General features: G+C 37.4%; 1 long non-coding RNA gene across 1 annotated transcript; it reads right to left on the bottom strand.

Annotated features, from left to right (window-relative positions):
• Positions 1-4,391: 4,391 nt before the first annotated feature.
• LOC140035347 (uncharacterized) lies at positions 4,392-8,456 on the bottom strand. The gene is made up of 2 exons (XR_011839483.1): positions 7,986-8,456; positions 4,392-5,671 (listed from the first exon to the last, which is right to left on the bottom strand). It is a non-coding gene; the product is annotated as an uncharacterized lncRNA (long non-coding RNA).
• Positions 8,457-14,644: the final 6,188 nt, after the last annotated feature.

A 14,644-nucleotide genomic window follows, 5' to 3' on the forward strand; every position in this document is an offset into this window, starting at 1 on the left:
AGAAGAAGGAAATTCCACCAACTTTCAAGCTTCCATAAGCTTCAATCTTCCATAAACAAAAGCTTAGACTAGATTTCACTCCATAAAATCCTATCTTCAAGTGCTAGTAAGGGTTGTAGTGAAGTTTGTTTGAAGAGCTAAGTGTCCAACACCTCTCTCGATCCCTTGTTTCTTGGTAAGTTATGCTTGAACACCCTACTACACCTAATGATGGTATTATTATGCTTAGAAGTGGCTTGAGTGTTGGAATATGTGATTTATCTCTTGATTTGGCTTGTTTTGGTGAAGTTTTTATTTTATTGGGAATTTTTCTGGTTTAATATGAAATGAATGTTGTGGCCATCTTTGATGATTGGCAATGGACTATAATGGCTCTAGTAGGTATGTTTGATAAGTATTTGCAATCAATTTTGGATTTGGATGGAAAAATGGAAAATTAGGGTTCATAAAACCCCAATTCTGTCCGGTTTTAGATCATAGGGTTAGAGGCCGAATTAGACTTTGCTCAAAACATGAAAGTTGTAGGTATTGATGTTTCTGAGGTGCCTGTAAAATTTCCGGTCATTTGGATTAGTGTACAGTGAGATATGACGTAATTACTGTAGCTGTTCTGCTTTGATCAGAATGCGAAAACTGCGATAGTAATTGGCCATTTTGACTGGAATTGGTTTGGATTTTGGAGTTGGTGTCTTCTGATGAAATGTAGCTGGATGTCTTAGATAACTTATGCCTTTGGAATTTCGGCATTTGGACTTGTATGGACTGAGATATACCGATTACAGTTTTCTGTGTTTTGCAAACCTGTTTTGGTGATTCTGGTTTAGTGTTTGGCATTTTTGACCTAGTTGGGTCAGGAACTGGATTGAGTGACCTTCTACATTGTTGTAGCCCTGTTCTATAGCTTCGAAACGGTGGGTCTTACACCCCCATCCGATAATTGTAGTGAGAGTTGTGCCATTACCGCATTATGACGTCAAAACCGGTTTTCTTATCAAGGCCTAAGTTAAAGCCCTTTTCTTAATTTCTGGTTTGCTTTCATGCTTGTATATGTTTATAAAACCCTATTGGGGTTGTAATTGGCATGGCTTTATGGCTCGGTATCGAGTCTCATTGAATGTGTTACATGTTTTAGGACGTGACGGTAGCTCACGACGTCTTGGTGATCACGGTGTATGAAACACCACTTTCTTGCTTGGTGAGTATACTACTCACTTATTTGTTACAATGTGACTTCGTGCTATGTGAATTGTTGCCTTGAAGGCTTATTTGGTTATTGGAAATGATTGAGGTGGGGGTGTACTTGACCGCCCTCACCCCTTGTAATTTCCTTTATAGCTATTTACCGTTTTACTGAAATACTGCATTTGTTATATGAGATACTGAATTCCATGTATGGAAACTGAATTGGTGTCGTTTGGGACGATTGTCCAACGGCTTTACTGTATCACTGAGCTCAACCCCGTTTGGTAGTCAATTGGATCGAACCGGCGAGGGCTTGGTCGTGAAAATTGTCATGCCACGGGGACTGTACTGAGGAACCTTGTAGTAATGAGACTCTCGGTTCCGGTAAACTCGAGTATTACCAAAAGCTACTGAAATGGAGTGCGGGCCCGGTTGGGGTATGTTGGGTGGAAGGAAGTGGAAGTAAAGGGTGGTCTACGGTTTGGTACTTGTAACATTGACGGAGAGTCAATGAGGTTGGATCAAGATTTCAAGTGTGGAAATGGGCTCTTGAGAGCCGACTGTATCCTTTTACCATTTTACTCCATTGCTTATGGTGTACTTTAAGTGATTGGTTATGCTTATGTGACTTTGGTTGCTAATGTAGTAGTATACCACTGGGCTTTAGCTCATTCCGTGTTATTTGTTTTCCTTACAGGGATATAACTACTTTTGTGAATGGATTGGATAGTCATTTGCCAAATTGAGCTTGTAAATGTCTTTTGTATAGCTCTTGAAATGAAACCCTAATGTGTAACGGGTTCATTTCCTTTTGATAGGCAAACCGAATATGTACTTCTTTAATGGATGGCTTGTATTGGCCTAATTGCACTTGTATGAACTAGTTAGAGATTTTGGCATGCCGTTTTGGGCTTGTAAATGTTGATTTCCAATGTATGTATATGGTTGGTTGTGGTTTGGATAAATTTCGGTTTCGAATTTTCGTTTTTTTTATTTTGTGATTTTGACTTGTTTGCGCGCAATGGTATGTTCCGGAACGTAATAGATTGACGTAAACTGTACCGTTAGTCCTGGCGAGAGCTGGGCAGGCAGTCCGCTAACCCCTTTGGTTCGCCTTAGGGGAAGGTGGGGCTGTCACAGTTCCTCTAGCACTACAATTATCCATTCTAACTAGTCTAAAATTAATTCTCCAAATCTCCGATTAGTCGTACCGGCGCGACATTTTTTGAAAAATTTTGACGCATGAGTGATAAAAGTATAATTTAAGTAAAATTCACGCTAAATTTATAAAATTAAATAATACCAATACAAATAATTTTAAAATAGGTTAAATTAAGAGTAAAAACATGAGTCCTCACATAGTGTTTGCGGTGCAGCTCTCCCCTAATGCCTTCCCAAGAGGTTGCATTCCAGTCGCTCATCTGAGTTTTGCGGATGACATGGTGATCTTCATGCAGGGACAGCGCGGGGATGTCACAGCCTTACTGAACTTTCTAGACCTCTATTAGCAGGGCTCCGGCCGATGGATCAACAATGAAAAGATCTTCTTCATAGTCTCCTCACGCTGCTCAGTTGCTAGGTCGCGCCTACTATCCCATTGGCTTGGGATGAGCCGCCGTCATTTGCCTCTCCAGTACCTTGGTTGCACGCTCTCCAAGGGAGGACCAAAGAGGGGACATTTTCAACACTTGATAGATAGAATACAACTGAAGCTCGCCGGATGGAAAAATAAGCTACTATCAGCTGGGGGTCGAACAGTCCTCATCAAACATGTGTTGTTTGCCATCCCTCAATATACCATGGCTATCCTAGAACCCCCAAAGACGGTCTTGCAAGACATGGAGCGGATTATGGCTAAATTTTTTTGGGGTGAGACTGACGGTAGGGATAAAAGACACTAGAGAGCATGGAAAAGACTGTGTCGCCCAATTGAGGAAGATGGTGTGAGAACCCGTAAAACCCTAATCATTTTCCTAGGATTTTAGTTCCCTTAATTGCATAATTTTTTTGCGTTTCTGGCTTAGAAATATTATCTGGGTGGATTTTATGAGCAATTATAGTTTTAAGATGATTTTTCTAGCATTGGTGAAATTTTAGAAAATTAAGAGTGAATAGTGGACGTGGGACCCACTAGTGCGAAAAGTTCGGAAAAATTCGGCCAATAAGATTAAGTTTCGGATACTGTGTAAAATTTATCGGGTGTTAAGAGATAAGTAGAATGTGTGAAGTGATTGATGTGAGAGGGAAAAAGAAAGATAAGAATGCATTAATGAGTGTGACAAGTGTCACAATATGATTGGGTGGACTTTAACAAATACTATTCACATTTTTTGACTTTTTTGACCCAAGGATTAAATATCAAAAAAATGCCCAAAATTCACCATTTTTCTCTTCCTTGTGGCCGGCTCTCTCCTTGCTAAGAAGAAGGAAATTCCACCAACTTTCAAGCTTCCATAAGCTTCAATCTTCCATAAACAAAAGTTTAGACTAGATTTCACTCCATAAAATCCTATCTTCTAGTGCTAGTAAGGGTTGTAGTGAAGTTTGTTTGAAGAGCTAAGTGTCCAACACCTCTCTACATCTCTTGTTTCTTGGTAAGTTATACTTGAACACCCTACTACACCTAATGATGGTATTATTATGTTTAGAAGTGGCTTGAGTGTTGGAATATGTGATTTATCTCTTGATTTGGCTTGTTTTGGTGAAGTTTTTATTTTATTGGGAATTTTTCTGGTTTAATATGAAATGAATGTTGTGGCCATTGTCGCGCCCCATTTTTTGATAAATAAATAAAATGGTTTAAAAAAATGTATTTTGTGATTGGAAAATGAATCATGATTTAAAAGAAAGATGGGTCTAAATGGGGTTTTGAGAATGCGACGATTTGACCCAAAATTATAGTTTAAAAAGGGTTTTTAAAACTAAATACGGAGTCGCCACTTGGTAATGAGTTAAGGTGTACCAAGTCACCTAAAAAAATGTATTTTTTAAGAAAAATAGGAAAAAGTAGTGAGAAACCCTTTTTAAACGACTCCTAGTCTACGTAAACCAAAGAAAAAGGTTCGGGAGTCACATTTGACAAAGGGGAAGGCAAGGATAAAATCCAAGGCACCCCTTTGACCTAGCCAAGGCTAGTTGCGTTGATTTAATCAAAGATTTTCTTGTTTTAACCAAAGAATTTATTACATTTGGATGCACTACATGAATGCAAACCCTAGACCTAGGGGTATTGGGGGAAATTTCTCTTCAAAGGTTGAGTGGTGCCAATCACATTAATTGTGAAGCCCAATAACGACCCTTTGAAGAAGTCACGAATAATGCGAGTGGGATGCAAATGAATGGAATGCATGTATGCAATGTGAGGATATGTGAAGTGAGAAAAATAATAAAAATAATAGGATGTAAGTGGAGGTGTGCAAATGTATTTACAAGTGTTTGTGTGCAAGTGAAGGGATAAAAAGGTGTACGTGTGCAAATGGGAGGAAAAGTGTTCGTGTGCAAGTGAAGGGATAAAAAGGTGCATGTGTGCAAATGAGACAAAAGTGAAAGTGTGCAAGTGAAGGGATAAAAGGTGTACGTGTGCAAATGGGAGGAAAAGTGAAAGTGTAATGATAGAGTGGACTTAGAAATGCATGAGCCTAGGGAATTCATGCATATTGGGTACGGGGAGACCTAGATCGTGACTCAATTTGCCCTTTTATAGAGGGAATACAAGCGTGCTAAGGCTTAGAAAAAGCCACACTCGTCTATATCCCATAGTTAAGGGGACTCTCAAGCAAATGAACCCTATAACTAGCATGAAATGCAAAAATCCTAAAATGGAGGGAAAAGGGGTTCGGGGGGCATGCAAAATGATAAAACTAAAAGGAATGCATGACATGTAATGAACATGCAAACTTGTACTAACGAGGGGAAATCCCTAAGGGTCTAGCGTTGGACTAGCCCATTCTATGAATTCCTACTAGCGTTGGACTAGTGGAAACGTACATTCATCCATCACATTCATTCATGGCTATGGAAAGCGAGTAGACATGCCAAACACTCATAAACACATAGCACATAACATTTAGCATGCTCGACTAGATGCAAGGCCCTAACAAAGCAAATTAACACGTAGCAACTAAGCATGCAAGACACATAAGACAATTAAAGCCCTAACTATTACATTTGCTAGCTAGGCACATGACTTCGGTAGGTCTTCATTGAATGCTCCTCCAAGCCCTATCTATTACATTAGGGTAAAAGGGGGAAAAGGAATAAAATGATTAAATCCCTAACTATTACAAGCCAAGAGGTGTACACATACCCCATAAAGAATAACTTAAATAAAAAGCAAAAGTAAATGACATAAATGAAAGAAATTAAAGAAAGGTTAGGAAAGCAAAGTAGACATGTATTTCACTTAGCACGTTGGAGCACGTAGGAAAAATAACGCAAGAATATAGAAGTTACCTCCCTTGCAATGGAAATCGAGTAAATGAGATATTAGCTTCAAAACAATAAAAAAGGTCAAGGCACCAATTTATTTGACAAATAATCACAAAGGATAAAAATAAACATGAATTTGAATCAATTAAATCATGTCAACAAACCACATTTAAGAAGTCAAGAGAAGAAAGGACTTGATTGCAAAGATTGACAAAATTTTGGGGCCAAAATTAAAGAAAACAAAGTTCAAGGACTTATTTGCAATTAAAGTAAGGACCGAATTGAAAGTAGTTGAAAATATCCAGGGCCACAATGAAATTAAAGAAAAGTACAGGGACTGATCTGCAAATGCGTTCTCTGGTTTCTTAATGGACTAGGCCATGGGGCCATTTTATTAATTTCTTGGGCCAAAACAAATTGGCCCGATCGGAAGTCCAAAGTACTGAAATGGTCTAGCATATTATTTTGGCCCAAAATTAGCCAACCAAATAGATGGGCTTTGGCTCTCTAGCCCAAACCAGAAAAAACAAACAAAATAAACCAAAACAACTTTTTTAAACCCAAACACAAAATAACCTCTTAGCCCAAACACTTATTTCATTAAACCAAACAAAATAAACAAATCAACAAAATTATTAAGCCGCAATTATGACCCACAATCAAAAATTAATCTATCCCCAAAGTCACATAAAATATGCAAACAGAGGATTAAACTTAAAATGACAAAATTAGTTCACTTATTCCAAGTTTTGGGCCATAGCAGAATAAGGGGAAGCTGAGGGGTTAAATTGCAATTTTGGAAGATTGTTTTCATGCAATCTTCATGCAAATGACGTGAAAAACAACATGAGAAACAACATTTTGCAGCAGAAATTTCTGCTGAAAGCTTTCGGCCACCCAGCATTTTACAAAGACAGCCTTCAAACATAGCCAAATCCAAACACAACTATCACACAATTCTCTCACTTTGCATCATAAAGCTTGTAGACTTAAACACCCAAAATCGGACAACAGACATGCAAAATTTAAACAGCTCAAGCAGCCTCATGCCAAGTTTTACAAATTTTCTGCAACATCTCTTATCAAACCATTAGCAACCGAAACTTCAACAAGAGAAACAGCACACACAACTTGCTTTTTAGTTAAAGTCTCAAACCCAAATATGAAAGCTTTGAACTAAGCGACTAACTACACAATCACCATCATCCAAACAGGAAGAACATTTAGAAAAATCTCATGCAAAATTCTGGAACAACATGCAAACATTTGAAAAAAAGAAATCTGCTGCAACTTTCTCTATTTCTTATTCAACAACCAGGAAGCTTGTGATGGTTCTAAACCAAGCTTTGAACTCAAACAATCGCCAAATTTCATAAGACCGTCATCCAACATAAATGTGAACATACAAGCCAATGAAGTCTAAGATAAAGTGGGGCTGAAAAACACAAGTTTCTAAACAAAAATTCAGGCAGCTTGGTCGAAGTTTTCTGAAGCTACAGAAGTTCACCTACCCGGCGAACATTTGAACACATAACACAGATTTGGACAGAGTTCCTCAACTCAACATCAAACATCGAATTTTGTCTCCCGCATACAAACATCAGGTAATGAACATACGGCACAACACAAACAGATGACTTGACATGATGGAAAGCATCTCGATGAAAAATGTACCAAATAAACTAACATCAAGTACCATTTCAGCTTTCTTCCGGTCAGCAACATCAGAAATTTAGTTTCGAATTCAAGCACTCTCAATCAGACAATGAAACCCACAAGAACTTCCCCTCCCAACCTTAATTCGAATGCATATGATGGATGCGACAGGAACGGCAAAATGTAAGGCAGCCATGCACCAAAGATTCTCAAATGGGAGGAAAGGAATTGAACTCGATGACTTGTTCATTTTCCTCACATAAAACCGCAGATGAATCATTTTTAAGATGAATTTCTAGTCTGACATTTCGTTGGACAAGAAAGACATTAAGATTTCACTGTCCTTTTGCCTAGTTGATGTTATAATCTGTCCCAAAAATTATCAGCAAACCCAATCAAATTACTCTTAAATAACAGAAATTATATACGTCACATGAATGGGAGACACGAAAAGGGATAAACTACGGGTTTCAATCGAGCATTTCATCAAACACCAGACGGGTATTGAAAAATTCAATGATTTTTGTTCAATTGATGCCATAGCTAGCCCAAAATTTTTGTCAGGAAACAAAACAAAATATCCCAACCAATCCATAAAGCATGCTCGGTCAAAATTGTGCACAATCCACAAAGAAAATTCGAGAAATCATCCTCTGTTTTAAATTTCCAAATATGAACTTGCACAGAAAAATGAATTTCAAAGAAAAAGGATCTCTTACCACACATATTTCCTCGGCAAAGATGTGCCGATGGCGGCGGCCTCCGACGAAGTGGGGGGTGGTGGCTCCTCGCGAGTGCAGCAGCTTCGGCTGCCCTGTTTTCTGCAGCCTTTGTTTTGCTCTCACAGAAACTCTCTTCCATTTCCCAGATTTACTTCCTTCCTCTTCGTCCGTCTCTCTCTGACTTTCTCTTTTTGTTTTGCTCCCGGCTATCCCTCTCTATTTCCTCTTCCTCTTTTCATCCGAAGCCCCCCCCTCTGGTCTCTTTCTTTTTCCTTTTTATCCTCCTCCCGAATGGCTAAACCCTCCAAAAACCTGATATCAAAGGCCCTCAGCAAATCTCATCTCACCGCATTTCCTCGATCATCCGATCATCTTCAACTTCCAGCTTTGACAGATGAGGGCCAAGTGGAGCGATCAAACGGAGTAAAATAAATGAAGGGAAAAACCGGCAAATGAGCTAAGAAACAATTTTTGTATCTGCGTTTTGCCGAAAAGAAACAATGAGGAAAGGTTATAATCCTACGCTTCTCAAGGTCCATAAGCCTGTCTCTTTTTTTTCATTTTTTAACACGTAATGAAATATTTTTAAAAGAAACGCTGCAAAATTGAATTTAAAAGAAATAAACACATTTTAGTGAACAATTTTCTTTTTTTTTTATTATTTTTCAAGAAAACATTGAATTTAAATCAAAACAACTAAAGCATATTTTTTTGAAAGCTTTTTTTCTTTTTCTTCTTTTTTTCCGAGAAATTCTACGCTAAAAACTTAAAAATAAAAATAAAACTATAAACTAAAAACTAAAAATCGAATAAAACTAACACGACAAATAAAAACTAAAAAAAATAAACAGTAAATGAAATTACACCAAAAATTTGGTGTCTACAGTTTGCCCCTCTTTGTCTGAGTTTTGAAAAAACTTGAGACAAAGAAGTAGACACCAAATACCTACCTGCATTATTCGGCTGCAAAATGATTCCAACGAACAAGAATTCTAAAATGGGACTGACCCAAACATAAAATTAAAACGGGACTGACCCGAACAGGAAATTTTAAAACGGGACTGACCCGATCAGAAATTTAAAAATTGGGATAGACCCACGGGATAGACCCGGACAGAAATTTAAAATTGGGAGAGACCCACGGGATAGACCCGGACAGAAACAGAAATTTAAAATTGGGATAGACCCACGGGATAGACCCGGACAGAAATTTAAATTTGGGATAGACCCACGGGATAGATCCGAACAGAAACGTAAAATGGGATAGACCCAGACATAAATTTAAATGGGATAGACCCGAACAGAAAATGCAAGCGGGATAGACCCGGACAGAAATTTAAATGGGATAGACCCGAACAGAAATGTAAAATTAGATGAATTGAAGTGAGATGGAGTGTTGGTGGGATGAAAACACGCACATTAGTGAGATAGGCTCGATGCTAACGGCGGTAGGATGAAAACATGCACGTTAGTGAGATAGACTCGATGCTAACGGCTGTAGAAATGAAAACACGCACGTTAGTGAGATAGACTCGATGCTAACGGCGGTAGAATGAAAACACACACGTTAGTGAGATAGACTCGATGCTAACGGCGGTAGAAGTCAGTGAGTTCAATGTGGTTGTCAAGAATGGGGAATGGAAGGGTGCGCGGCGGGCGCTGAGATTTTGCAAACAAGAAATGAAAATTGGATTTTCAAGAAATAAGAAATTGATTGATTTTTTTTTTATTTTTTTTGATTTTTGATTTTTTTTTGATTTTTTGATTTTTTTGATTTTTTGATTTTTTTTTTTGATTTTTTTTTTGATTTTTTGATTTTTGATTTTTTTTTTGATTTTTTTTTGATTTTTTTTTGATTTTTGATTTTATTTTTGATTTTTTTATTTTTGATTTTTGATTTTTTGATTTTTTTTTCTGACTGAAAGAGACTTTTTGCAATAATTTGCCCCAGTGTAATGAATTGGTCAGTGTGATTAACCCGAGCCTGCCAAGGTAAGCGGTCAGCGGTCAGCGGGATAAGATCCGGTCCTGCCGAAATAAGCGGTCAGCGGGATAAGACCCGGTCCTGCCGAAATAAACGGTCAGCGGGATAAGACCCGGTCCTGCCGAGGTAAGAGGTCAGCGGGATAAAACCCGGTCCTGCCGAAATAAGCGGTCAGCGGGATAAGACCCGGTCCTGCCGAAGTAAGCGGTCAGCGGGATAAAACCCGGTCCTGCCGAAATAAGCGGTCAGCGGGATAAGACCCGGTCCTGCCGAAATAAGCGGTCAGCGGGATAAGACCCGGTCCCAACGTGCTTTTGCGAATGGTCAGTGGGATAAAACCCAATCCTGCCATCCAATTGGTCAAGAAATTGAATTTGATTTGCCAAGAAACAAGCAATTAAATTTGATTTTCCAAGAAACAAGAATGTGAACTTGATTTTTGACTTTTGAAATTTTTGAATTTTTCTGATTTTTTGTAAGAATCTTTTTCAAAAATAATTTGCCCCAGTGTAGGGCCCTTTTCCCTTCTTTTTCTCTTTCTTCGGCATCGGCCTTCCACATCACCAGATGCTCTTTCGTCGATTTCAACAATGAATACCTGCACATGGGGCTTACCAAAATATGACATGCATTCACATTTACATGAAAAGAGCAGCGTGATTGATTTGAAAGATGCATTATTTGATTCTTGGGCGAAATCCTCAATTGGACTAACAAAAATATTTGCCCCTGTGTGGGCTTGTTTTCACGAAATCTCATAACAAAAATTTGCCCCAGTATGGGCCATTTAATTGCAAAAACTTGTCTGGATGACTTTCCATTTATTTGAACACTGTAAGAAACTATGTTTCCTAAAAGAAAATTTCATGATGATTTTCTTGAAATAAAATCAGATCACAGAAGATTTCTTCCTCACATTGGCATTGGTGTTTTGGGTAATGGGTCACAATTTCTGGTTGGCTCATCTTTTCAGGACCAATCAAGTGATTTTATTTTTTAAATGGCTAAGGAAATGGGAGGTCAGAATCTGTCTCATTTCTTTTTTTTTTTTTTTTTTTTCAATTGTATCTAATCCATTCAATGTCACATCTTAGTGAAAGCAAATAGTTTGTCCATTCTTATTTCTTAAGAAAATTTAGTCAACTACCAACTTTTTAAGCTTGTAACGTGTGGGCAGAAACGATAGCTAAACATGTAGAAAACAGGTTATAGCCTCATGATCACAAATGATTTGATGAATTTCTTATAAGCATGATCCTCATTTTGGATTGTCATGAAAGAATAAGTCAACGATGGACTTTATTAGCTTGTAATTTGGCTTGAAAACGATAGCTAAAAAATAAAACTTTCAAGGACATTGCACCAAAGATCGCATTTTTTCAAAATTGCCCCTATTCTGAACTCAAAGATCTCAGAATTTGTTTGGATTTTCTCATCATTCCCCAAGGACTTCAACGTCGAATTTTTCTGCATCTTCTTGCATTTACTTTTCTTGCTTTGCTTTTTTGCCTCTTTTCCTTTCCCTCAATTTGGTGGGTTTTCACATGGTGAGTAGCGTCATCCCCATACTCAAGCAATTCAGAAATACAGCTAAATTTTCCGGCATCAGAAATTTTCTTGACAGGGCCATTGCAAAGAACAGAAGTCAGGACTTTCGGCTTTTGTAATGGGGTCTGGTGGGGTGTTTAGAAAAGTTAAGGCCTGAAGGCAGATTTCAAGAGTGGTTTGAAGAATCTGAGATCGCATTGTTGTGCCAACCCTATTTTAGGGCTAAATCAAAATTTTGCCCCAGTTTATGCACACTTGAGGCTTTTTCTCTTTCATTTTCTTTCTTCTTTTGATTCTTCGGCCTTCCGCCATTCTTGAACTTTCACAAAATTTGCCCCAGTTTATTTTTGAACTGAGGTTCTCTTTTCTTCTTTTGCCTTTTGATTTTGTGACATTATCACTTTTTCACTTCTTGAAATTTTTCTTTTCAACTCCAACTTGCCCCAGTGTGGGGTTTGCGATTCTCAGGGGTTGCCAAACGAAATAATTTATTCTGATGGCTCAAAGGGATAACTAGGGATAGAATGTTTGATTGGAAAAGAAGAGGGCCTGACTTTTGTTCCGTTCCTTGCAATAACTCTGAAAAGAAACTTTCATTAATGCGAAATTTCTTGCATGTATCTGAATTAATTGACTGAGGAAGACTCTCCATAAGTGGTTCGTCGGACAAAACCCTTCCTTTTCTTCTTTTTCGAAAATTGGAACCCAAGTGGAATCAAATTTCCCCAATTCGCGGTTCCCTTTCCCCTTTTCCTTTTTTCTTTTTTTAAAATTCCCCAATCTCCTTCCCCAATGTGGGGTGCGATCATATGTGCACTCGAAAAGAACCACCAATTTTTTGGCTCAAATGAGGATGCAAGGGATAAATGGTGTTTAGATTGTAGAAACGATGGCCAAAATATCATTCTTACACCTCATGACAACCAAAGTAGTGAAATGGTCATTGAAAATCCATTCCTCTTTTGAAAATCTTCCCAATGTAGGGTAGTGATCATTAAGGCTCTTATTTGAAGCGAAATTATTCTTTCAAAGGCTCAAATGGGAGAGCAAATGATAAAATGTGTATAGGTAGAGAAAAGAATGCTCGAAGTATCATTCCAAATTTTCAAAACAAACAAGAGTAATGCACATTTTTTGCTTTCACTTAGATGTGAACTGAATCGGTTAAACACAATGGATATTTTCAAGCAAAGATGGCTCCAATTTATCAATCAATGTGACTGATTTTATTTTGGGGTCAAATGAAGGAGAAAATGAATCTCATAGGGCCTTTTGAGTGACCTCTTTTAATTCTGAGCACTCTTATTGTGAATTTTCAGGCAGGAGGTTGAAAAAATCCCAATTTAGTCTTTTTTCTTAAAATTCATCATGAAATCTCCAATGAATAAGAATAAAGAATGAAATGTACATAAATATACACAAAACAATGATTGTCCAAAAATTTTATTGCTGAAAAAGTTTGAAATAAAATTTCTCATTCAATTACGATACAAATGAGAAGAGAGAAACTTGTAAAGAGCTGCACATATACATTTTTTGTCTCCTTTTCTTTTTGGAACAAAATGTATTAACAAATCAAATATACAAAATTTTTCTTTGGAAATAATTACAAAATCTCTCAGATGCTTTAGCGTAGAGCTTCCAGATAGATCTTTTATGTTTTCATTGTAGGATCTGCCCAAGAATCAAATAACACTTGCAGTTTTGACACTTTATTAGATCGGAAGTGCCATCAGATATAGAAAAATATTTTCCCTTTTATTGAAGCGTTTTTATGAATACAGGGAAAGGGGAAAAACAAAAGAAAAATACCCTGAGTTAGTAAGCAAGAATATAAAATCGGTATGCATGTCCTATGGGGGGACCCTTTTTGTGCCAAGGGTAGGCCTAGCATGAAAATGCAATCCTCTAGGGTAGGCACTATACCATACCTGACGGATCCGATCAACTTATTGAGTGAAAAAAATAATTTTGAAACATTTGGTCAATTGGAGTGACGAGAGACATTTGTCAAAATGAGGACAACGTCCGAATGAATTGATTACTTTTGATCCATACAAGAATTTGCAAAAACACACGGGTTTGACCTTGACAAACTCCCTATCGAAGAGATTGGAATTCGTTGACAAAACTTCTTTAGTAAAGCGCGGGTCAAAACCCCAACTAATCAAATGGCTGGATGCAATGGATGTTTTTCTCAAAATCGACTAGGTTTTTCCATTTTGAAATTCAACATTGAAACTCTAATTGGTCAAACGGGTTGAATGAAATTTATTTAAAATCGACCGCATTACCCTAAAAAGGGAAACGGGTCAAATGAATTGAGTAAAATTTAAAAACTTACTCAAAATTGACCGAATCATCCCTAAAAAGGAACTTGATCGAATGAAATTGAAAATTTTATTCAAAAATGGATCGGATCATCCTAAAAAGGAACTTGATCAAATGAATTGAATGAAATCGAGAATTTATTCAAAATTGACCAGATCGCCCTAAAAGGGTAAATTGGTCAAATGAATGAAATTGAATTAGTGATTTATTCAAAAATTGGCCGAATGACCCTAAAAAGGGTAAATTGGTCAAATGAATTGACGATTTATGCAAAATCGACCGGATGACTCTAAAAAGGGTAAATTGGTCAAATGACCCTAAAAAGGGTAAATTGGTCAAATGAATTGACGATTTATTCAAAATCGACCGGATGACCCTAAAAAGGGTAAATTGGTCAAATGACCCTAAAAAGGGTAAATTGGTCAAATGAATTGACGATTTATTCAAAATCGACCGGATGACCCTAAAAAGGGTAAATTGGTCAAATGACCCTAAAAAGGGTAAATTGGTCAAATGAATTGACGATTTATTCAAAATTGATTATGAATTGACAAAAATGGATCGATTGAATCGTCCGGCCATTGGTGGCTTCAAAAAAATAGTCTATGAGCCTTCTAAAATCACGATTTGGCCTCAATTTATTTATTGTCTCAATAGGAGGTATTATTTGTGAATTTCTTCAAATTAATGTCCTTTACGCAAGGGATTTTTACCAAGTTTGATAAAATGGCCAAAAAGTGATTATTAGACGTTCATATTCCAAAAATCACTCTATGAAAATGATTGGATCCTA

This window comes from Coffea arabica, chromosome 2c (genome assembly GCF_036785885.1).
Source record: "Coffea arabica cultivar ET-39 chromosome 2c, Coffea Arabica ET-39 HiFi, whole genome shotgun sequence".
Lineage (NCBI taxonomy): Eukaryota > Viridiplantae > Streptophyta > Magnoliopsida > Gentianales > Rubiaceae > Coffea > Coffea arabica.